The sequence below is a fragment of the Podarcis erhardii genome, assembly GCF_964252035.2.
Source record: "Podarcis erhardii genome assembly, chromosome: 7".
Taxonomy (NCBI): domain Eukaryota; kingdom Metazoa; phylum Chordata; class Lepidosauria; order Squamata; family Lacertidae; genus Podarcis; species Podarcis erhardii.
Window position 1 is genome coordinate 1643914 of NC_138511.1, and position 24832 is coordinate 1668745.

A 24832-nucleotide genomic window follows, 5' to 3' on the forward strand; every position below is an offset into this window, starting at 1 on the left:
CTCCTTCTTCCGAACTTGGGGATGATTTATGGTAACAGCGGGTGAAAACTGCATCTCTCGCCCCTGGAGAGATGAGGGAGACTGATTTACTCCCCATAATCAGCCTCTAATTACCTCATGCGAGCTGGATAGATGTTAATATCCGCCATCTTCCAAGGCGCCCCTAGTGGCCCCCCAATAACTTGGCTTTGTTAGGGAGGAAAGGATAGAATACTGCTACTCCCAAAGTTACTGGATTGTGTTGTCCCTGAAATTTGTTCCTTTTAAAATTATTCTTCAGCAGTTTTAGCCCCCACACAATTGAAATAAATTAATGGGTCAGATATTTCAGTCTAGCACTAGTAAATCTGTGGCTGTCACTGGATTGGTAAAATGTGCGAGGGGGAAGGCCTTACATTCTTCCACCCGGCAGCATGGATGCAGCCTTTGCCAATTTGGTGCCACTATGCTGGCAGGGATGAGAGTTGGAGCCCAAACTGCCCTATTTGGCCTTCCAAGTCCTTGCTCCAAACAAATATAAACATTTCTATGGTGTAAAAGTAACCATGTTAATAAAAATCAGTTAAAATAGTAAGTTCAGAATTCAATTAGAATCATAGAATCATAGAATCATAGAATCATAGAATTGGAAGAGACCACAAGGGCCATCGAGTCCAACCCCCTGCCAAGCAGGAAACACCATCAGAGCACTCCTGACATATGGTTGTCAAGCCTCTGCTTAAAGACCTCCAAAGAAGGAGACTCCACCACACTCCTTGGCAGCAAATTCCACTGTCGAACAGCTCTTACTGTCAGGAAGTTCTTCCTAATGTTTAGGTGGAATCTTTTTTCTTGTAGTTTGGAACCATTGCTCCATGTCCGCTTCTCTGGAGCAGCAGAAAACAACCTTTCTCCCTCCTCTATGTGACATCCTTTTATATATTTGAACATGGCTATCATATCACCCCTTAACCTCCTCTTCTCCAGGCTAAACATGCCCAGCTCCCTTAGCCGTTCCTCATAAGGCATCGTTTCCAGGCCTTTGACCATTTTGGTTGCCCTCCTCTGGACACGTTCCAGTTTCTCAGTGTCTTTCTTGAACTGTGGTGCCCAGAACTGGACACAGTACTCCAGGTGAGGTCTGACCAGAGCAGAATACAGTGGCACTATTACTTCCCTTGATCTAGATGCTATACTCCTATTGATGCAGCCCAGAATTGCATTGGCTTTTTTAGCTGCCGCGTCACACTGTTGGCTCATGTCAAGTTTGTGGTCAACCAAGACTCCTAGATCCTTTTCACATGTACTGCTCTCAAGCCAGGTGTCACCCATCTTGTATTTGTGCCTCTCATTTTTTTTGCCCAAGTGCAATACTTTACATTTCTCCCTGTTAAAATTCATCTTGTTTGTTTTGGCCCAGTTCTCTAATCTGTCAAGGTCGTTTTGAAGTGTGATCCTGTCCTCTGGGGTGTTAGCCACCCCTCCCAGTTTGGTGCCATCTGCAAATTTGATCAGGATGCCCTTGAGTCCATCATCCAAGTCGTTGATAAAGATGTTGAATAAGACCGGGCCCAAGACAGAACCCTGTGGCACCCCACTAGTCACTCTTCTCCAGGATGAAGAGGAACCATTGATGAGCACCCTTTGGGTTCGGTCAGTCAGCCAGTTACAAATCCACTGAGTGGTAGCATAGTCAAGACCGCATTTTACCAGCTTCTTTACAAGAATATCATGGGGCACCTTGTCAAATGCCTTGCTGAAATCAAGGTAGGCTACATCCACTGCGTTCCCTTCATCTACCAGGCTTGTAATTCTGTCAAAAAACGAGATCAGGTTAGTCTGACATGACTTATTTTTCAGAAATCCATGCTGACTATTGGTGATCACAGCATTCCTTTCTAGGTGCTCACAGACTGTTTGCTTAATGATCTGCTCCAGAATCTTCCCTGGTATTGATGTCAGACTGACTGGGCGGTAATTATTTGGGTCCTCTCTTTTCCCCTTTTTGAAAATAGGGACAACATTTGCCCTCCTCCAGTCTGCCGGGACTTCGCCTGTTCTCCAGGAATTCTCAAAGATGACTGCCAGTGGTTCTGAGATCACATCTGCCAGTTCTTTTAATACTCTTGGATGCAGTTCATCTGGCCCTGGAGACTTGAATACATCTAAACTAGCCAAGTATTCTTGTACTATCTCCTTAGTTATTCTGGGCTGTGTTTCCTCTGCTGAATCATTTGCTCCAAATTCTTCAGGTCGGGCATTGTTTTCTTTATCGGAGAAGACTGAGGCAAAGAAGGCATTGAGGAGTTCAGCCCTTTCTGTGTCCCCTGTTTGCATTTCACCATCTTCTCCTCTGAGTGACCCCACTGTTTCTTTCTTCTTCCTTTTGCTACGAACATACCCATAAAAGCCTTTTTTGTTGCTTTTAACCATTAAAATGCCTGCTGGAATTTAAAAAAAGAAGTATTCAATAGGTAGCAGAAATTCAGCAAGGAGGGAGCCTGTCTGACCTCAACTTGGAGTTCCATATAATTAGGCCCCTAATACTGAGCAGGCGGCTCCTAGTGGATGTGAGTCTGCATTTGAGCCATGGAGGACTTCCCTGAAGACCTCAGGGTACAAGGGATGAGCAGGCCTCTGAGTTATCCAGTGACCAAGCTGTTAAGGGCCTTGCAGAGAATCTTGAACCGGGCTCAATATCATCCGATATACTAATAATAATTAAACTAGAAAATGAAAAAAGGAAAGTTATTTCCTCAATGAGTTCACCATGAGGAAGGAAGGGATGTAATTCAGGGGCAAAGCACCTGCTTTGCTTGCACAAGGTCCCAGGTTCAGTTTCTGACATCCCCAGGCGGGGCTGGGAATGTCCATTGTCTGAAACCTGGGACAGCCTCTGCCTGTCCTTTTAGACAATGCTTTTAGACAAGGTGGGCCCAAGTTCCTCTCTTGTAAACAGCCAGACAGCTGGTGGGGAGGAAAGGGAACAAGGCATGTTGATCACAGTATGTGGGGTTTATTATCTCTTTGGATCAGAATTTTGTTGGCACATAATGCACCATATTCCTATCCCCGTGAATGGAAGTTTTCACAGTTGGCAAATGGTTCCCTTGTTCACCAAATAGATTTAGCAAGCTGGGTCAATGTTTATAGGATCAATTTTGTACAGCAAAGAAGGTCAATTTTTAATTTGCAAAACATGCCTGCATACACACTTATGCAATGCATATCATCCAGCCTGAGTTGAACACTTTAACACCTTTTGCTTGAGTCTCTTGTTGGAATCAATGGTCCTTAAAAGTGATTGTTAATACTCTGCCCAGGAGTGTGAGGTGGGCTTACACATATGTTTCTTAATCTAAAGGTTTGTCTCAGATGACTCAGAGGACCCTGGAGCTTGTGTGTATTCTGTGAATTGCTGAATTGCAGTAAATAGAGCCTATGGGCATCTTTTAGGCATGAATACTCAAAACACGGATGCAAAAGTTTTCTACAGGTAACACACTGTTTTAGCCATCTCTCTGTAGATTTAAAAAGTCAGAATTTCTGTCCTACTGCATTTAATAATTTAGCATGAGCTTTAATGTTCAGGCAGTTGTTGCATTTTCACCATTTACACCATTAGGGTAAAAAAGAAGGTCTAAGTGCCCAATTCTGAGCTCAGATCTACTGGGCTGAGCATATTAGGATCCAGTCGATCTCTGTCTCAGCTGGGCTATGCCAGCATAAGTCTCCAAACCCAGCTGAGCTGGAGATACAGTGCTACCTCGAGGCACAAACGCCTCAGGTTACAAATGCTTCAGATTACAAACTCCGCTAACCTGGAAGAGTTACCTTGAATAGAGAACTTTGCCACAGGATGAGAACAGAAATGGTGTGCCAGCGGCACAGCGACAACAAGAGGCCCCATTAGCAAAAGCATGCCTCTAGTTAAGAACCGTTTCAGGTTAAGAACGGACCTCCAGAATGAATTAAATTTGCAACTAGAGGTACCACTGTATGCTGGCATAAATCTCCCATCATGGTTTAGCCAGTGCTCAGCCAGCTTAGTGAAGATGAGTGGATATATATCTTATTTCCCAAGGAAAACCCACTTCTCAGTGCTAAATCACAGCAAACTGGAGAAAACCTGAATTGCTTTTTGCTTTGACTGAGCGCTGGAGAGTGGTTTTCCCCATGGAAAAGCATTGGGATGAGAGGAAGTGTAGAGAAGCCCTCACTTCCTTGCTTGTCTCTGGCTGTGTGGCATATTATTTATTTATTATTCTGTATTAAATGTCTAAACTACCCTTCATCTGAAGATCACAAAAATACATACCATAGTAACAAACAGAAACAATTAACCCCACCCCCATTTTAATAGGCCACAGATTGTCTAATTGAAGGGACACAGGTGGCGCTGTGGGTTAAACCACAGAGCCTAGGACTTGCCAATCAGAAGGTCGGCGGTTCAAATCCCCGTGACGGGGTGAGCTCCCGTTGCTCGGTCCCTGCTCCTGCCAACCTAGCAGTTCAAAAGCACATCAAAGGGCAAGTAGATAAATAGGTACCGCTTCGGCGGGAAGGTAAACGGCATTTCCGTGCACTGCTCTGGTTCGCCAGAAGCAGCTTGGTCATGCTGGCCACAAGCTGTCTGCGGACAAATGCCGGCTCCCTCGGCCAATAAAGCGAGATGAGCGCCGCAACCACACAGTCGGTCACTACTGGACCTAATGGTCAGGGATCCCTTTACCTTTTATTGTCTAATTAGCCAGAAGCCTGGGAGAAGAGGAATGTTTTTGCCTGGTACAAAGATATTGTTATAGATTTTGGAAGAATTAGCGAAAGCTAAAATCAGTGACACGCTTTTCCAACAACACAAGAGACGACTCTACACATGGACATCACCAGATGGGCAGCATCGAAATCAGATTGATTATATTCTCTGCAGCCAAAGATGGAGAAGCTCTATACAGTCAGCAAAAACAAGACCTGGAGCTGACTGTGGCTCAGATCATCAGCTTCTTATAGCAAAATTCAAGCTTAAACTGAAGAAAGTAGGAAAAACCACTGGGCCAGTAAGATACGATCTAAGTCAAATCCCTTATGAATACACAGTGAAAGTGAGGAACAGGTTTAAGGATTTAGATTTGGTGGACAGAGTGCCTGAAGAACTATGGATGGAGGCTCGTAACATTATACAGGAGGCAGCAATGAAAACCATCCCGATGAAAAGGAAATGTAAGAAAGCAAATTGGCTGTCCAACAAGGCCTTACAAATAGCGGGGGAGAGAAGGCAAGCAAAATGCAAGGGAGATAGTGAAAGATACAGGAAATTGAATGCAGATTTCCAAAAAATAGCAAGGAGAGAAAAGAAGGCCTTAAACAAGCAATGCAAAGAAATAGAGGAAAACAACAGAATGGGAAGAACCAGAGATCTGTTCAAGAAAATTGGAGATATGAAAGGAACATTTTGTACAAAGATTACCATAATAAAGGACAAAAGTGGTAAGGACCTAACAGAAGCAGAAGACATCAAGAAGAGGTGGCAAGGAGACTTCCGGTTTCCGTCGCGAACAGAAAGGGAGCGCGGAAAAACTCTGGAGAGTTTTTCCGAGTAATACAGCGATCGGGGGGGGGGTCGCAAAGGCACTGCACCCCTCCAGAAATCTCAAGGGGGGAATCCCTTGAGGGAGAGAGCCCCAGCCGTGTGGACGCGGCTCGCCGTTTTTCGGGATTTTTTTTTAAAAGCCTGAAGTGGCGGACCACTAGCACCAAAGGGGAAACAACGATCCTGTGTTACGATGCCTCTGGCTCCCACTGAAGAAGGCGACGGACCTCCAAATTTATAAGTGCGGGACCCTTAGTGTGAGTAGATGCTTTTTATACCAAAGGATTTGAATTTACACTAAGAGAACGTCGGATGTTGGAAGATTTAACTTAAAGGGTTTATCCCGATTGAGGCTTAAAATGGCGCTGGCTACAAAGTAGCAAGGAGAGAACAGGAAGTCTCTTCGTTGCTTGACTGTGTGAGTTACAAAGTAAATTAGCTTGGACTTTTGGAGTTACAAAGTAAAGATTATGGACTTTTAAAGTACCAACTTAAAAAAACTTAAAAAAAAAAAACAAAACAAAAAAAGAAACATTCCACTACCATGAACCACGGATTGTTAGCATCTATATAGACTTTGGACTGCAGACTTTGAAGTGCTCTGAACTGCCTTGAACTGCTTCCTCAATGGTCCTTCTCAAACCTCCCCAAGTTAGGATCTTTGCGGGTTTGACTGTCTCCACGAACTGCCTGTAAAGGTTCCCGGGGAAGAAAAGTAAAAGTATCCGGGGAAAAGATTTGCAAGACACGGGAGAGAAGCGCCTTTAAGACTCTTATTGCTAAGATAAAATTTCACGAAACAAAAACATAATTACTCGCTTTATACATATTATCTAGTGTTTTTCTTCCCTCCCCCTTTGTGTTCCCCAGTTGCCCCCCCTTACTTCCTCCTCCCGCTGCCTCCCCCCTTTCTCCCCCCCCGCTCTTTCTCCTGAACATTTATCCTTCTTATCTTCTTTCCTTCTCTCCCCTCTCTAAGGCAATAATTTAACCCAACTAAAAATTTATTTAACCCATTCTTAACCCCATTTTTTACATTTTTGGCCACGGAAAGATTCTGAACTTTTTGAACCACCTGAAAAACATTTGAACTGGATGTTTGGTTAGTGGTTAGATAAATCCCGCCACGTTAGAGGACAAGAAACTGTGGATAGAAAGTTACTGGGATCTGGACCCAAAGTCACCAGAGTGTAAAACCCAGCACAGCTTCTGAAAAGTGGATTAAGCCAGTCAAGTGGCTGAAATTTCTGGAACACAGGAAAACTACTCAATCCCCCTGGATTACAAAAGAAGGACATTATATTTGACTTTTGCCTGCATCCTTCTAATTTGGTTAACCCTCTTTGTCTCTAAAACAATTATACTAACATACTAATTTAATTTTGAGTATCTAACAACAAAAGGTTCTTGAAAACGTAATTGAAGGGAATAGGGGAAATAGGTAGATTGAATTAAGAAAACGAAAGGTACTGAAAGGGGGGAACCGAAAGAGGTTCAAAGACAAAAAACAAAAAATAAAAAATAAAAAGTAAACAAACAAACAACAAGATAAATAAGATTGTGAGCCCCTTTGGGGAGAGAAAAATAACCCATAGGATGTCGGGGAAAGATGCAAAAAAAACCGGAGGGACCCCGGGGGAAAGGAAGGTATCCAAGCAGGAGGAGGTCAAAGATCTAGACATTCTATGGTTAAAAATTAAAGAAGAATTTAAGCAAAGGGAAATACATATGGAAAGCAAATTAGGAGAACTACAGGAGCAAATAGATAACAAAATAGAAAGTGCTGTAGGGGAACTTACTAAAAAGATACAAGACTTGACAGTCAAATCAAAAATATTTGAAGAATCAAATAAAAGAACACAGAAAGACTTGAGGGACCAAAAGAAAGAAACTGAAAGGTTAAAGGATGAAATAAAAAATCTAAATAAAACACAAGATCAACTGTGGGACAACTTAGCTATGACAGAACTGCGTCAAAAAAATCTTAATTTAAAATTCAGAGGGATAGTAGAAGAAGCAAACGAGAACATAAGGGAAAGAATAGTCAAAGAACTTGCAAAATGGTTACAGATGGGAGAAGAACAAGTAGCATATACTATAGAGAACGCGTTCAGAATAAGAGGGAAACCACAACAAAATAAATAAAAAAAAAAACCCTGGAGATTGCTTAGTAATTTTCAATACTATGGAAATGAAGAATACAATACTAAGAACGAGCTTTAAAAGAAAGTTAGTGATTGGAGACCGCCCAATCATTATTTTCAAAGAAATTCCAGTTAGGATTCTCCGCAAAAGGGAAGGATATACTCAGTTGACAAGAGTGTTGAAAAGAAACGCAATCCAATACAAATGGGAATTCCCAGAAGGGGTTTCTTTCTATTACAAGAACAAAAAATTCAAGTTGACAGATACACTTGAAGCAGAAAAGTTCCTGAGAAGATACGAAAAGATTTAGGTAGAGAGGAGGCAGGACAGCGAGCAGGTGACTTGGTTGCGGGGGGGCGGGGGGACACGGGGTTGGGACGGGGGACGGGGGGTCGGGGGGGAGACGGAGGACTCAGGGTCGGAGGAAGAAGAAGAAGGAGAAAGCAGAGAATCTAAAAGAAAGAATAATACCAGATTATAAAGCAGAAATAAGGATAAAGTGAATTCAGTAATAACCCGAAATGTCTCTTAAATTTTTTTCATGGAATGTGAACGGCTTTAACGACAAGTCCAAGAGAAATAAATTTGAAAAGATTATAAAGAAAAAAAACATTGATGTCATTTGTTGCCAAGAAACCCATGTTGCTAAAAAACACAAGCATATTTTAATAAATAAAAGGTTGGGAATAGAATTTATCAACTCAGACCCCAAGAAAAAGAGAGGAGTAGTAATCTATGCGAAAGAGAAATTAGAACCCAAACAAATATGCAAGGATGAGGAAGGAAGAATCCTAGGTATCCAAATTAATTACCAGGGAGAGAAAATAAATGTGGTAACAGTTTACGCCCCAAACTCAAATAGAATGGAGTTTTTTAAAAAATTGGAACAACTTCTATTAGATCTAGATAACAATAAACTAGTCCTACTTGGAGACTTAAATGCGGTACCGACACCAGAACTAGATAGAAATACAAGGGAAAAAAATCTAAACCAAGGGAAATTACCAAAATCGTTCAATGATCTGGAAGAAAATCTGGACTTAATAGATATATGGAGATACAGAAACCCCACAACGAAACAATTTACTCATTTCTCTGAACCACACCAGAGCTGGAGCAGACTGGATCAAATATGGATCTCGAGAGAATTAATAACAAGAACGGAGAGATGTGAAATTTTACCCAGAACCTTATCGGATCACAGCCCAATAACACTACAATTAAAATGGAGGACCCAAGGTCTATACAGATGGAGAATGAACGATTACTTATTTGAAAAAGAAGATGTGATCGAAAAAGCAAAAACCACTATAAAAGATTATTTTGCCTTAAATATTACTAAAGAGATTGGAATAGATACAGTATGGGATGCTAGTAAGGCAGTGTTAAGAGGTCTCTTGATACAACAAAATTCTCAAAGAAAGAAGGCTAAGGAAAGGAAGAAAGAAGAATTAATCCTTCAACTGAAAGAATGTGAAAAAAATATGATAAAAAATCCAAAAGATGACGGCCATAAGCAACTATACAAAATGCTTCAAACACAATATTCAACATTAATAAGCCAAGAGGTTGAATGGGGAATAAAGTTAATGAAACAAAAGTTTTTCGAATCGGCAAATAAAATTGGAAAACTTTTGGCGTGGCAACTGAGAAAAAGAAGAAAAAGTAGTATTATAAACAAAATAAAAGTAGAAGAGCAAGTACTGGAAGACCCTATTGTAATAAAAAAGAACTTTTTTAAATTTTATGAGAACTTATACAAAAGAGAAGAAGAAGATTTAACGAACATTATAAAATATCTAGAAGAAAATAGCCCTAAAAAAAGAAAAGAACCGCCTTAAACAGACCCATAAAAATAGAGGAAATTCGAGAAGCGATCAAGAGAATGAAAATTGGAAAAGCCCCAGGACCAGATGGGTTATCAGCTAAATATTACAAGGTCTTAGAGGAATATATAACACCAGTGCTATGTGACGTTATGAATGAGATATTAAGAGGAGGAAAAATGCCAACATCTTGGAAAGAAGCCTACATTACGCTGATCCCGAAACCAGATTCAGATAAACTTAACATTAAGAATTACAGACCGATTTCTCTATTGAATAATGATTACAAAATTTTTGCACACATAATGGCCCATAGACTTAAAAAATGTTTAATTAACCTTATTCATTGTGATCAGGCCGGCTTTCTTCCTAATAGACAAATAAAAGACAACATCAGACACACAATAGACATTATTGAATACCTAGAAGTTCATAATGAAATTCCTGCCGCCTTACTGTTTGTTGATGCCGAGAAGGCTTTCGACAATGTTTCTTGGGGTTTCCTAATAAAATGCTTGGAAAAAACAGGGATAGAGGGCACATTCCTAGAAGGAGTTAGAGCAATATACACACAACAAAGAGCCAGATTAATAATAAATAACAACCTGACAGAACAGTTTGAAATAGCAAAAGGTACCCGACAGGGGTGCCCCCTATCACCGCTGTTGTTTATTATGGTTTTAGAGACAATTACAAATAAGATAAGGAATACCCCAGAGATCCGTGGCATAAAAATCGGCGTGCAAGAATACAAATTGAAAACATATGCAGACGATCTCATGTTGTCATTGGAAGAACCAAAGGAGAGCATCGGCAAAGCTATAAAATTACTGGAAGAATTCGGAAAACTATCGGGATTTAAACTGAACAAGGAAAAAACAAAAATAATGACTAAAAATATGAAAGAAGACACCAAAAATGAGCTTGAAAGACAAACTGGAATTAAAATAGCTAAAAAAGTTAAATACCTTGGAATTTGGATAACCATGAAAAATATAAATTTGATGGAAAATAATTATAAGAAAACATGGAGAGAAATAATGAAGGACTTAGATACATGGAACAGATTACATCTTTCGTGGATGGGTAGAATGGCGGCGATCAAAATGAGTTTATTACCCAAATTACTCTTCTTATTCCAGAACATTCCAATAATTAGGGGAATTGCAATATTTAAAGAATGGCAGAGATTACTATCCAAATTTATTTGGCGGGGGAAAAGACCCAGAATTAAATTCAAATTGCTTACAGATCAAAGAGATAGGGGGGGGTTTGCGGTTCCAAATCTGAGGCTATATTATGAGGCCGCATACCTTTGTTGGGTAAAAGATTGGATCGTCATCAAAAATAAAGAGATGTTAGACCTAGAGGGGTTTAACTTAAGATTTGGTTGGCACGCCTATCTATGGCGAGACAAGGGAAGGGTCCATAAAGGTTTTTCTAACCATATCTTCAGAGGGCCACTACTGGAAGTCTGGGAAAGGAATAAAAAATTGCTGGAGCAGAAAACACCCTGGTGGCTATCACCAATTGATATTTTAACAATTAAAAAATCAAACCTGGAGGGGGAACGGTGGACATATGAGGACCTACTAACCAAAACAGAATCCGGGTGGAGGATTAGACCATATGAAGAAATAAAAAATAAGTTGACTGGTTGGATTCAATATCATCAAATAAATTCAATATGGACGGAAGACAAAAAGATTGGAATAAGTGAGAAAAAATCCAGATTCCAGACTGAAATAATAGAAAGTAAAACAAAATTACTATCAAAAATGTACAACCAGTTGCTTGAATGGGACACCAAGGACGAGGAAGTAAAGGAGGTGATGGTGAAGTGGGCGGTAGATCTAGGGTATAACATAGAATTTGATAAATGGGAGGCTTTATGGCGTAAAGATATGAATTATTCAGCATGCACGACACTCAAGGAAAACATGTACAAGATGATGTACAGATGGTACATAACGCCGATAAAATTGCATAAAATTTATAGAACAGGTGATAAATTGTGTTGGAAATGTAAGAACAAGGAGGGCGAATTCTTCCACATGTGGTGGACGTGCGAGATTCTCAAGAAATTTTGGGAATCTATTTATAATGAATTAAAAAAAATTCTTAAATATACGTTTGTCAAAAAGCCTGAAGCCTTCCTGCTGGGGATAATTGGCAAGGATATTAAAGAAGAAGATAGGACCTTTTTTCAATATGCAACAGCGGCCGCCAGAACCCTCATAGCACAGTACTGGAAAACACCAAAAATCCCAACATTAAAGGAGTGGCAATTTAAATTATTGGATTATTTAGAATTGGCAAAATTGACACAAAAAATAAGAAATCAAAAACGTACAAAATTTAGTAATGAATGGGATAAATTTAGAACATATATGGAAATAGAGACAAGGGGAACATCAAAATGTTAATCAGAAATATATATGTATCAAAAAAAAAAAAAATCACAGTAGGCATGAGATAACGCTTACTACGTTATAAATGTCATTTTGGAATAGACACAGCAGATAGATAACTAAGATAACATTATCCGAAATCGAGATAAAGGGAAGTCGATCAATGTTGTTGTAAAATTAATGTTAAGTTGTGTTGTTTATGTAGTATGTATTGTATGTCTTTCTTTTTCTTTTCTTTTTTCTTTTTTAAGTTTGTTTTATTTACTTTTGTCTTTTGTATGTCTGTGAAATATACTTATGCAAAATTTAATAAAAATAAATAATAATAAAAAAAAGAGGTGGCAAGAATACACAGAAGAATTATACCAGAAAGATATGGATGGCTCGTACATCCCAGGTAGTTCCAGTTACAGATAGGTAGCCGTGTTGGTCTGCCATGGTCAAAACAAAATAAAAAAATTCCTTCCAGTAGCACCTTAAAGACCAACTGAGTTAGTTCTAGGTATGAGCTTTCGTGTGCATGCACACTTCTTCAGATACACTGAAACAGAAGTCACCGGACCTTTCTATATAGTGAGAAGGTGGGGAGGGGTATTACTCAGAAGGGTGGTGGGAATGGGTGATTGGCAGATAGCTGCGATGAGCCTGTTGACGACTCTTAACGACTGCAATAGGTCTAACAGGAAAAAGCAAGGGGTGAGAAGGTGAAAAATGGCTTTGTCATGTATAATGAGATAAGAATCCAATGTCTTTATTCAAACCAGGTCTCTCCATAGTTTTAAGTTTGGTGATAAGTTGCAATTCAGCAGCTTCTCTTTCCAGTCTATTTCTGAAATTCCTTTGTAGTAGAACAGCTACTTTGAGATCTTGTATAGAATGTCCTGGGAGATTGAAGTGTTCTCCTACTGGTTTTTCTGTCTTGTGGTTCCTGATGTCGGATTTATGTCCATTTATTCTTTGGCGTAAGGTCTGGCCTGTTTGTCCAATATAGAGAGCTGAAGGACACTGTTGGCATTTTATGGCATACACAATGTTAGACGATGAGCAATTAAATAGTCCCGAGATGGTATGTGTGATGTTGTTGGGGCCAGTAATGGTGTTGTCCGGGTGTATGTGGCAGCAAAGTTGGCATCTGGGTTTATTGCAGGCTCTGGTGCCAGTGTCCGTGTTAAGTCTGGTTATAGTATTATTGTGGGTTAGGAGTTGTTTAAGATTGGGGGGCTGTCTGGAGGCAATGAAAGGTCTTCCTCCCAGAGCTTGAGAAAGAGAATTGTCATTGTCCAGGAGAGGTTGTAGATCTCTGATGATGCGTTGTACTGTTTTAACTTGGGAGCTGTATGTGATGACTAGAGGTGTTCTGTTATTTTCTTTTTTGGGTCTGTCTTGCAGCAAGTTCTCTCTGGGTATCAGTCTGGCTCTGTTGATCTGTTGTCTAACTTCATCTGCTGGGTATTTTAGTTCTAAAAAGGTTTGCTGTAGATCTCTTAGGTGAGAGTCTCTGTCTGTAGAATTGGAGCAGATGCGGCTGTAACGTAGTGCCTGGCTATATACAATGGACTGTTTGGTATGTTTGGGATGGTAGCTAGAGGCATGTAGATATGTTTGTCGGTCAGTTGGTTTACGGTATAAGGTGGTGTCTATGCGCCCATCCTGTATTTTTATAGTAGTGTCCAAAAAATGTATTTCTTGCATAGATTGATTCATTGTTAGGTTGATGGTGGGGTGAAAATCATTGAATTTCTGGTGGAAGGTGTCCAGGGTCTGTTGACCATGTGTCCAGATGATAAAAATATCATCAATGTATCGCAGGTACAAGAGAGGTTTGAGTGGGTAGGAGTTTAGGAAACGTTGAAGGAGTATTTTCAACACACACAACAACAAGACAAAGCAGAACAAGCAACAACTTCACAACCCACTGCAGAACAACAACCACCCTCCCAACAGAACACTGACCACCAACTACCACCGAAAAAGTGTTACACAAAAAGGGACTCCACATGGACCCCTCCTGATGGACGCAACACCACACTGGACTTGTACATTGACTGCTTCCGCCACAGAATCCAAACAGATGTGACCAGAAAACACCATCGCTTACAACAAAATCTAAACCATGCCGAAAGGAGAGCCATAGATAATCTCAGAAACAACCCAGACATTATAATTAAAGAAGCGGACAAAGGTGGAGCGGTCGTCATCATGAACAAAACTGACTACATTCAGGAGGCTCACAGACAACTTTCCAATACCGCCTTTTACATAAAATTGGACTCAGACCCCACACAAGAATACAAAAAAGAACTGAACAAGATTGTTAAGGAGCTACCCCCACACATCCAAGAACAGATCCTCACAAACACACCAACAGAACCTCGACCAGGAACTTTCTATCTTCTACCTAAAATACACAAACCAGGAAATCCAGGACGCCCCATCATTTCAGGTATTGGCACTATTACAGTGGGTGTCTCCGGTTATATGGACTCTGTTCTGAAACCATATGCCATCAGTGCTCCCAGCTATGTACGTGACACCACAGATTTTCTGAGGAAAATACAATCTTTAAATAATCTTCCCAACAATACTATACTAGCTACTATGGATGTGGAATCTCTGTATACCAATATCCCACACAACGATGGTTTACAAGCTATAAGGAATACCATTTCAGATAAAACCACAGCGGACTTTGCTACCAAACTCTGCCAATTTGTCCTTACCCACAACAACTTCAAATTCGGTGATGACCTGTTCCTTCAGATCAGCGGCACAGCAATGGGCACCCGCATGGCCCCACAATATGCCAACATCTTCATGGCGGATTTAGAACAACGTTTCCTAAACTCCTACCCACTCAAACCTCTCTTGTACCTGCGATACATTGATGATATTTTTATCATCTGGACACATGGTCAACAGACCCTGGACACCTTCCACCAGAAATTCAATGATTTTCACCCCACCATCAACCTAACAATGAATCAATCTATGCAAGAAATACATTTTTTGGACACTACTATAAAAATACAGGATGGGCGCATAGACACCACCTTATACCGTAAACCAACTGACCGACAAACATATCTACATGCCTCTAGCTACCATCCCAAACATACCAAACAGTCCATTGTATATAGCCAGGCACTACGTTACAGCCGCATCTGCTCCAATTCTACAGACAGAGACTCTCACCTAAGAGATCTACAGCAAACCTTTTTAGAACTAAAATACCCAGCAGATGAAGTTAGACAACAGATCAACAGAGCCAGACTGATACCCAGAGAGAACTTGCTGCAAGACAGACCCAAAAAAGAAAATAACAGAACACCTCTAGTCATCACATACAGCTCCCAAGTTAAAACAGTACAACGCATCATCAGAGATCTACAACCTCTCCTGGACAATGACAATTCTCTTTCTCAAGCTCTGGGAGGAAGACCTTTCATTGCCTCCAGACAGCCCCCCAATCTTAAACAACTCCTAACCCACAATAATACTATAACCAGACTTAACACGGACACTGGCACCAGAGCCTGCAATAAACCCAGATGCCAACTTTGCTGCCACATACACCCGGACAACACCATTACTGGCCCCAACAACATCACACATACCATCTCGGGACTATTTAATTGCTCATCGTCTAACATTGTGTATGCCATAAAATGCCAACAGTGTCCTTCAGCTCTCTATATTGGACAAACAGGCCAGACCTTACGCCAAAGAATAAATGGACATAAATCCGACATCAGGAACCACAAGACAGAAAAACCAGTAGGAGAACACTTCAATCTCCCAGGACATTCTATACAAGATCTCAAAGTAGCTGTTCTACTACAAAGGAATTTCAGAAATAGACTGGAAAGAGAAGCTGCTGAATTGCAACTTATCACCAAACTTAAAACTATGGAGAGACCTGGTTTGAATAAAGACATTGGATTCTTATCTCATTATACATGACAAAGCCATTTTTCACCTTCTCACCCCTTGCTTTTTCCTGTTAGACCTATTGCAGTCGTTAAGAGTCGTCAACAGGCTCATCGCAGCTATCTGCCAATCACCCATTCCCACCACCCTTCTGAGTAATACCCCTCCCCACCTTCTCACTATATAGAAAGGTCCGGTGACTTCTGTTTCAGTGTATCTGAAGAAGTGTGCATGCACACGAAAGCTCATACCTAGAACTAACTCAGTTGGTCTTTAAGGTGCTACTGGAAGGAATTTTTTTATTTTGTTTATCCCAGGTAGTGTGGTTGCTGACCTTGAGCCAGACATCCTGGAGAGTGAAGTCAAATGGGCCTTAGAAAGCACTGCTAATAACAAGGCCAGTGGAAGTGATGGTATTCCAGCTGAACTATTTGAAATTTTAAAAGGTGATGCTGTTAAGGTGCTACATTCAATATGCCAGCAAGTTTGGAAAACTCAGCAGTGGCCAGAGGATTGGAGAAGATCAGTCTACATCCCAATCCCAAAGAAGGGCAGTGCCAAAGAATGCTCCAACTACCACACAATTGCACTCATTTCACACGCTAGCAAGGTTATGCTTAAAATTCTACAAGGTAGGCTCAAGCAGTATGTGTACTGAGAACTCCCAGAAGTGCAAGCTGGATTTAGAAGAGGCAGAGGAACCAGAGACCAAATTGCAAACATGCTCTGGATTATGGAGAAAGCTAGAAAGTTCCAGAAAGACATCTACTTCTGCTTCATTGACTATGCAAAAGCCTTTGACTGTGTCGACCACAGCAAACTATGGCAAGTTCTTAAAGAAATGGGAGTGCCTGATCACCTCATCTGTCTCCTGAGAAATCTCTATGTGGGACAAGAAGCTACAGTTAGAACTGGATATGGAACAACATGGATATGGAAAGGAGTACGACAAGGCTGTATATTGTCTCCCTGCTTATTTAACTTATATGCAGAATTCATCATGCGAAAGGCTGGGCTGGATGAATCCCTAGCCGGAATTAAGATTGCCGGAAGAAACATCAACAACCTCAGATATGCAGATGATACAACCTTGATGGATGAATTAAAGAACCTTTTAATAAGGGTGAAAGAGGAGAGCGCAAAATATGGTTTGAAGCTCAACATCAAAAAAACGAAGATCATGGCCACTGGTCTCATCACCTCCTGGCAAATAGAAGGGGAAGAAATGGAGGCAGTGGGAGATTTTACTTTCTTGGGTTCCATGATCACTGCAGATGGTGATAGCAGTCACAAAGTTAAAAGATGCCTGCTTCTTGGGAGAAAAGCAATGACAAACCTAGACAGCGTCTTAAAAAGCAGAGACATCACCTTGCTGACAAAGGTCCATATTGTTAAAGCTATGGTTTTCCCAGTATGGAAGTGAGAGCTGGACCATAAAGAAGGCTGATCGCCGAAGAATTGATGCTTTTGAATTATCGTGCTGGAGGAGACTCTTGAGAGTCCCATGGACTGCAAGAAGATCAAACCTATCCATTCTTAAGGAAATCAGCCCTGAGTGCTCACTGGAAGGACAGATCCTGAAGCTGAGGCTCCAATACTTTGGCCGCCTCATGAGAAGAGAAGACTCCCTGGAAAAGACCCTGATGTTGGGAAAGATGGAGGGCACAAGGAGAAGGGGACGACAAAGGACGAGATGGTTGGATAGTGTTCTCGAAGCTACCAGCATAAGTTTGACCAAACTGCGGGAGGCAGTGGAAGATAGAAGTGCCTGGCATGCTCTGGTCCATGGCGTCACGAAGAGTCAGACCCCTGCAAAGTTGATGGGCATTGCCATTCAAATAGTGTGCGTGCACCATATAATGTGATTGATTTTGTGGGGTGGGGCTTACCTGGGCCCCTGCAATATTTCATTCTAGTTGGCCACCGATCCTGGGAAGGCACCTGCAGCTCCCATTGCCATTCCAGTGCATGATGGCCTTGCAGAGACCACCAGCGGATGCCGTCTCACAGTGGCTAACCAGTGGTCTATGGGAAGCCTGCAAGTCAAACTTGAGCACACTAGGACTCTTTCCACTTGTGATTCCCAAGAAATCATATTCAAATGCATGCCTGCTCTGATACTGGAAATAGCATGCAGTTAGCCATCATTACTTTACAGCAGCAGAGCGATTAAGTTCAAACAAAAGAAGAAGGGGCAGGGGAGCAAGCTGGTGCCATCATCGCTTGTCTAAGTAAATCTCCTAACCCTGAATTTTAAAACATTTTTTCGTCCTGGTCCTCCGCCAATTTCTTCCTCCTTTCCTTCATGCTCCCTCCCCTTTGTTTCCAAAAGCTTCAGCTCAGCTCTAAATTACCCTAGAATTTGGCCTCTGTCCTCAGTGCTTCAGGATTAATACAGGCACATTCACCCAAAAGAGCATATCTCATGTCATCTTAACATCTCCTCCTCTGCTACCCCAGGAGTGTGGGTGGGCGATGTCAAAGTGTCTGGCTGCTTAATTCCAGATTCCAGCCCTCTTCCCCTTCTCCTGCAGTCTCCCTGCAAACCTCCCCTAGCAAATCCTCTCCGCAATATAGCAGGGCCTCAGCCTCTGGCAAATTTCAGGCGCATAATGAGTCTGAGATGCTTCTGTTTATTTTTCATGCACACTCTCAAATATGCCTCATGCATACCTCCAGTTCCTTGATAGTCTCTGTTGTATAGTTTATTTCTTTGTAGAGGCATATTTGATTATCCATCCCCTGCTGGTTGAGTCATCTGAAATGCATCTCAGAACATGTGGGGATCTGTAATGTCTCAACAGGATTTATATTGTAATATTCAGTAATGTTCTCCTTCCCCCTACCTCCTCTCCCTTACAAGCTTTAGGATTTTAAAACACACACACCTATGTCTCACATTAAGGGGAGTTAGATGCACCAATTATTTAGCTTCCTTATAAAGCAAGAGGTGAGGAACTAGGGAGGAAGCAAGGTTAAATGCTCAACAGTGCAAAGGACTTCTCATTTGATGGCTGAGAACAGTTTTTGCTGCAGGGGCCACATGTGTGGGTGGTCCCACACTCAGGCTCATTGAGTGCATGCTGAGACTTTGTTTTTTTCTCTACCTAATCAAAACACAAATCTAGACCTATTGCATATTTTATGCCACTGAAAGCTATTTAATGCCACTGAAAGCTATTTAATTCCCCTGTTTGAAAATGGATAGAGGCAGTCCCAGATGAATACAGGATTAGACACTATAAAGGATAAAGTAGAAGCAAAAATATTGTTGCCTTCCACTCCCATCTCTGAGTAGTGCCAGATTCCAGGGGTTCCAGGCGCCTTCCCAGGGTCCATATTTCCTTTTGGAAATGAGGCACAGTGGAGATTGTGGTGTCTTTATGATATATGGTTTATAGGGTTCAAAAATTCATTATGACATAGTGTAGTTAACGATGATCATCCTGGACAATTCTGGTTTTTAATTCCATGTGAAACATTTTATAATGAATAGAGTACTTTTCACAAAATGTTTTCTGAGAAACCTTTGTACCACCACAAATTTTTGAATTTCCTTTTTATCATAATTCTTCTGCTTCTAGAATTCTATTGTTTGAGAACCATTATTTAATTTAATAACCTACGTTTGAAATGTAATATCAGTTTCTGACATTTTACCAACATCAGTGGTGACACTAATAGAGGGATACTTACAATTAAAAATAATATTTTGGCAATGTATATTTAATCACCAATATTCTTCCAAACCATGATATTAGTAACGATAACTATATCTCCAGTTTTTCTGTTTCTTTATATAATTTCCCATGCTTAAGCTTTTCCATCTCTTCAAAGTTATTTGTTATCATTTTCCCTTGTTACGTTCCCCCGTTCTCCTAGAAATCAAGTTCCACACATCTTCAAAACAAAGGCACATGCAACAATAGAAAACACAACTTGTCCCCCTGGGCACATTATTTAAGAACCTGTTTGTGCTCCCCCTCCCCCACACTGTATGATGACACCAATGACAATCTTAGCTGCAGCGAACATTCATTTACCAGCTGATGTACATGTTCCTGCACGACTTCAGCCATCAGAACTGTGTCAGGAGCTCATCCTACTCTCGAGTAGGACCCTGGCAGAGACACGTGCCCGACTGACATGTTCACTCCTTTCTGGTCGATCGTTTGGGAGCTCCATAAGCTTTCTTCTGCCCGAACATCACAGCGACCGATGCCAACAGACATTGACACACTTAGTTTCTTGCCTCTCTGAAGAAACAGTGTCTACCCTTACAGCCTTTGGGTGTGGTTTTGCGTACCTTGAGGACAAACCCTGTACCCCTTTCAAGACTCTGGGTTTCAAGACCTGTGTCGAGCCACTAGCCACAGCTAAATCTGCAACAGCTGTGTTAGCAAACTCCTGAGCATACCTGGTTGGCTTCTCACCCTTCGTAGCTCCTCCTGATATGCGCACCTGGCGCATCTCCTCCACTGTATCAGTGGAACTCACCTCAGTGCACCTGCTGTTTATAACAGCAACAGACTTAGTATCTATGGGGCAATGGGGTAGCCTAGGAAAATACACACATTCCCCCCCCCCACTCTGCTCTGCACTCAACATCCCCAGTGAGTAAAATCAGCTTGGTATGAGGCTTTAGTACTCTGTACAAGCCTCCATACCACAGGAAGAATCTATGCTCCCTGCCTCGTGATGTCTCAACCCACATGTCAGACCCATCCATTGGCATCCTGGCTTTTTCCAGGTTTATCTTGTCACATTTCCCATCAGAAACTGTCTGAATCCAGGGAAAGACCTTGCAAACTATGTTTGCCGAGCATATTGCTCTGTGACTTTGGAACCCACATGTCAGATCCAATCATTGGCATCTTGGCTTTTTCCGGGTTTGCCTTTTCACTGTCATCATCACCAATAGGGTGCTTTTGTAAAATACCCATATTGCTTCCCCCTTTTGCTTTGTCCTGAGCACTGGTACATCTGACCATCTTCATGTTAGACAGCAGCAATCTGGGAGCTTCATGCTTACAACCTGCATGAAAAACATGGTTAACAGACAAAACATTACATGTCTCTTGAACCATTCCACCATCCCCTATGTTAACATTATAACATAGCAAGAACAAGGCATTTACACAATAAACTTCACAATGTAAAATGTCGCTTTTACTCTTCTGGGTTGTTTCACTCTGTTTCTTGCCATAAACAGAACGGCCACGCTGCACCAGCTGGGCTTCTTGACCTGGAATGAAAAACATGTTAGACATCACAGCGTTACAGCTTTTCAGTTCTACGATCCAGGTACTATGTACCCCCAACGAATCTCCACTCAACTGGTGGATCGAATCCTTCTGTGGCGTACACCTGGTGAACCAGTCCCATCTTCCACAAAGGTGTGCCTTCACTTTAGATTCTAGCACAAGAGATTCTTGCACCTCTGCCCTGGAACAGTTAGTCACCATCTCTGCACTGAAGCTCTGTATCTCTGGCCTTACTTCATGTCACCTGTCAGAAATGCTGCAAACCTTCCTGGCTTTTGGAATCTGTCCAAACTTCTCACAGGACAAACTTTCCACTGCTTTCCACTGGTTGCAGTGATGGTTGCGATGATGTCACAGTCAGTTCCCCTTCTTCTCCTTCCATTCTGGAGAGTCCTCTCCCCGAACAGGAAACAATGCAATTTTCCTCTAAAACGCCTCCAAACACAACTGGAGCTTTTGCTTTCAGGAACCATTGCCTCCCATATAATGTGGGCATCGGAGACAGCAAAGTCCACCTCTCCAAATTTCTCTGGCATCCTAGATAGCCTGTCGCCATCTTGGAATGTCCAAGTGTGTTGCAGATGAAATTCCTGCTGATCACACACTCTGGCTGTTGGCATCAGACACAGCATCAAACTGCTTTTGCAGCTTTGGGAACAAAATCACTGCTCCCCCACATTCCCAAACTCACAGGGAGAATCAGAAGAATCCTGTCTTCTCAAAGTTCATGCCTGCTACTTCAACGCAGCATTGGGGGAAATTGCTCCCTCCCCCATAGCTGATGTTTCACAAACAGCTATTGCCTTGGCAAAGCTTGCCGCTGCGCGAATCCAGCTTCATAAGCATCGGGGTATGTCCTCCCTTCTGTGGCACATAAATCAAGGCTACTTTCTCGGCAAAGACCTGCCGCATCAGGCATTCCCTCTATGTAACTCAGGGACTTGGGATTTTTTTTTTTTAACCCCTCCAAAAGGTCCATTCTGCAGCTTAGTCCAAGCTGTTCTTATCAGATGGCTATAAATCAAGCCTTCTTCTGCCGGCTTGTCTTTTACTTTTGCTATTAGGCACAGGCTTTACTCACTATCTCCTTGCAGCTTTCCCCGCTTCCGTCTCTGAAGAGGCTTGCCTCACGCTGCTGGTTCCAGGAGACTCCAACCGGGACAAAAACAGTCCTCGGTTTTTCCTCTGCTGGCACTGGGTCTGTGGCCCTGATCCCTGGGCCCATGACTGTTGTCAGGAGCTCGTCCTACTCTCGAGTAGGATCCTGGCAGAGACACATGCCCGACTGGCATGTTCTCTCCCTCCTGGTCGTTTGTTTGGGAGCTCCATAAGCTTTCTTCTGCCCGAACATCACAGCGACTGATGACAACAGACATTGGCACACTTAGGGATCCGCAGAGTCTTCTCAGATTGCATGACAGACCTCAGCAACTCCGCATTTTGGCTAATCTACTTTATTTACATACATGGAGCACTGCAACATGGCTCCCTCTCTCTCTAGCATCAGACAGCAAAGAGAAAGAACAAAGGACAATAGAACACAGTAACACAAACATCCTGTCTCCGTCACTTCCCACTCTGTGGAGTCAAAACATACACTGTGATAGACAAAAATCCCATGACTGCAATCATGGAGTAGGAATTCTAACAAACTGATCATAGCATAACTTGTCTTCCAGTAAAAGCCTCTCAAATACCTGTTGATGATAGAGACAATCATGTTGGAGAGAATTCAGCTTGATTTATTGGTCTATCTTGTTTTGCACAGCTGCATCTTGTCTTATAAATGGTCGTTGTCCCTTCCAGTTCCTTTCAAAAGCAGAGTCTAAATTTATGAACTTGAAAAGTCTCTTGGAAGGTCAATCTGGATTTTAATGTGTTACATCACAACTAGCACTTGGTGTAATAAAGAAAATTTCACAAGATTGCAAATTGAGGCTGCTCTCAATTTGTTCGTAAATTTATTGTGGCATCTGATGCTCTTGAGCAGTTCACTGTTAATTTTAAAATTAGACCAATAATGCCAGCAGTAAAGAGGAGGAGGTGGAATTTAGATTCACCTAAAAGGAGGGGAGCAGGTGGCGGCAAGCCTAGGGCTTGCCGATCAGAAGATTGGCGGTTCGAATCCCCGTGACGGGGTGAGCTCCCGTTGCTCTGTCCCTGCTCCTGCCCACCTAGCAGTTCGAAAGCACGTCAAAGTGCAAGTAGATAAATAGGTACCGCTCCGGCGGGAAGGTAAACGGCATTTCCGTGCGCTGCTATGGTTCGCCAGAAGCAGCTTAGTCATGCTGGCCACATGACCCGGAAGCTGTATGCTGGCTCCCTTAGCCAATAAAGCGAGATGAGCGCCGCAACCCCAGAGTCAGTCACGACTGGATCTAATGGTCAGGGGTCCCTTTACCTTTACTTAGAGTTGCATGGAGATTGCCACTGCACACCCAGTGGAATAAAAAACTCTTGGGTAAAGTTACAACAAAGTTACTCTAGAGATTGAAGAGCAACATTCAGAAATGACCAGAGACCTGGAGTGCTTGCCAGCCATCTCCTCCTGGCTTCAGTTGGATCTACCACCCAGCAGACACAGCATCCTCAGCAACTCTTGTAGCAGGACCCTTTAGAACTCTCCGAGGTCCTGTCTACTCTTCGTGTGATCTGGACTTCTGACCTGGATTCAGCCTGTTTTGCATTTGAGCCACAAGCACCCACCATGCTGGGCAGTAGGAAGCTGCCTTATTCCAGATTAGATTATCTGTTCATCTATTCCAATATTGCCTGCTTTCACAGCACATACTACCTGGTCTTTTTACCTGGAGATACCAAGGATAAAGTGGGACATTCTGCATGTAAAACACACACACTGCTACAGAGCTACAGTCTCTCCCCATAGCCTGGGCTGTGGTTAGGATTGGCTAAGGTGCAAGATCACAAGGAACCTTTGTGCTCCCAAAGAAGCAATTCACATAAGCAAGTTGACTTATATGCAGTGAGCAGACTGCTGCCATGACTACATATCCCCATTCTCTAAACCACATTTCTTGCCTTGCTGTAGGGAAATCATAGGAAGCTGAGGCTGAAATATTTGTCTTGCCTAAGGCCCCCTTGCAATGAGTGAGAGTTGAAAGGAAGGCCTCCTGCATCCTGTAACTCCCAGTGGATGCAGCTGCATTCAGGGACTGGTACAAGGTCATACCATGAACCACCCCCCTCGACTGACCAGGTGTGTGAACCCAGGTCTCTCCAGCCAAAGTCCAGCATGCCAATTCCTACCTCACCCTTTGCCAGCTCACTTTTCTCTGGCTGTCAGCTGATCCCATTAATTTGGCATATTGGGTTGTATCTAATGCTAGTCCTGTTCAGAGACGAGCCACTGAAATGAATAGGCATGGTTAACTTAGGTCCATTAATTTCAATGGCTCTACCCTGAGTAGAAGTTACTTGGCTATACCTTTTGCTATCTACTCCTATTTGGGTATCCTGCCTTTTTCTTTGGCAGGGACTCAAGATGGCTCAGAGATAAAATAGAACCAGCTAAAAACTTAAGAAAAATCCCAATAATTAAAAACAATTAAACATTAATAGCTGTCTGTTATGTTTCTTTGTACTTTGAACTTTTACCACTACACTGCTGCTAAGTTCAAGAAATAGCTTAGCTCTGTCAGAGGTGACTGAGCTATGATGGCTGTTTTCACA

General features: G+C 42.1%; 1 protein-coding gene and 1 long non-coding RNA gene across 3 annotated transcripts in view; one reads left to right on the top strand and one right to left on the bottom strand.

Annotated features, from left to right (window-relative positions):
• Positions 1 to 24832, bottom strand: part of ZMAT4 (zinc finger matrin-type 4) — a 303234-nt gene that overhangs the window by 48009 nt on the left and 230393 nt on the right. The window lies entirely within an intron of this gene.
• On the top strand, positions 5155 to 16961 carry LOC309346413. Its single transcript, XR_014158626.1, has 3 exons — positions 5155 to 5503; positions 12290 to 12348; positions 16196 to 16961. It is a non-coding gene; the product is annotated as an uncharacterized lncRNA (long non-coding RNA).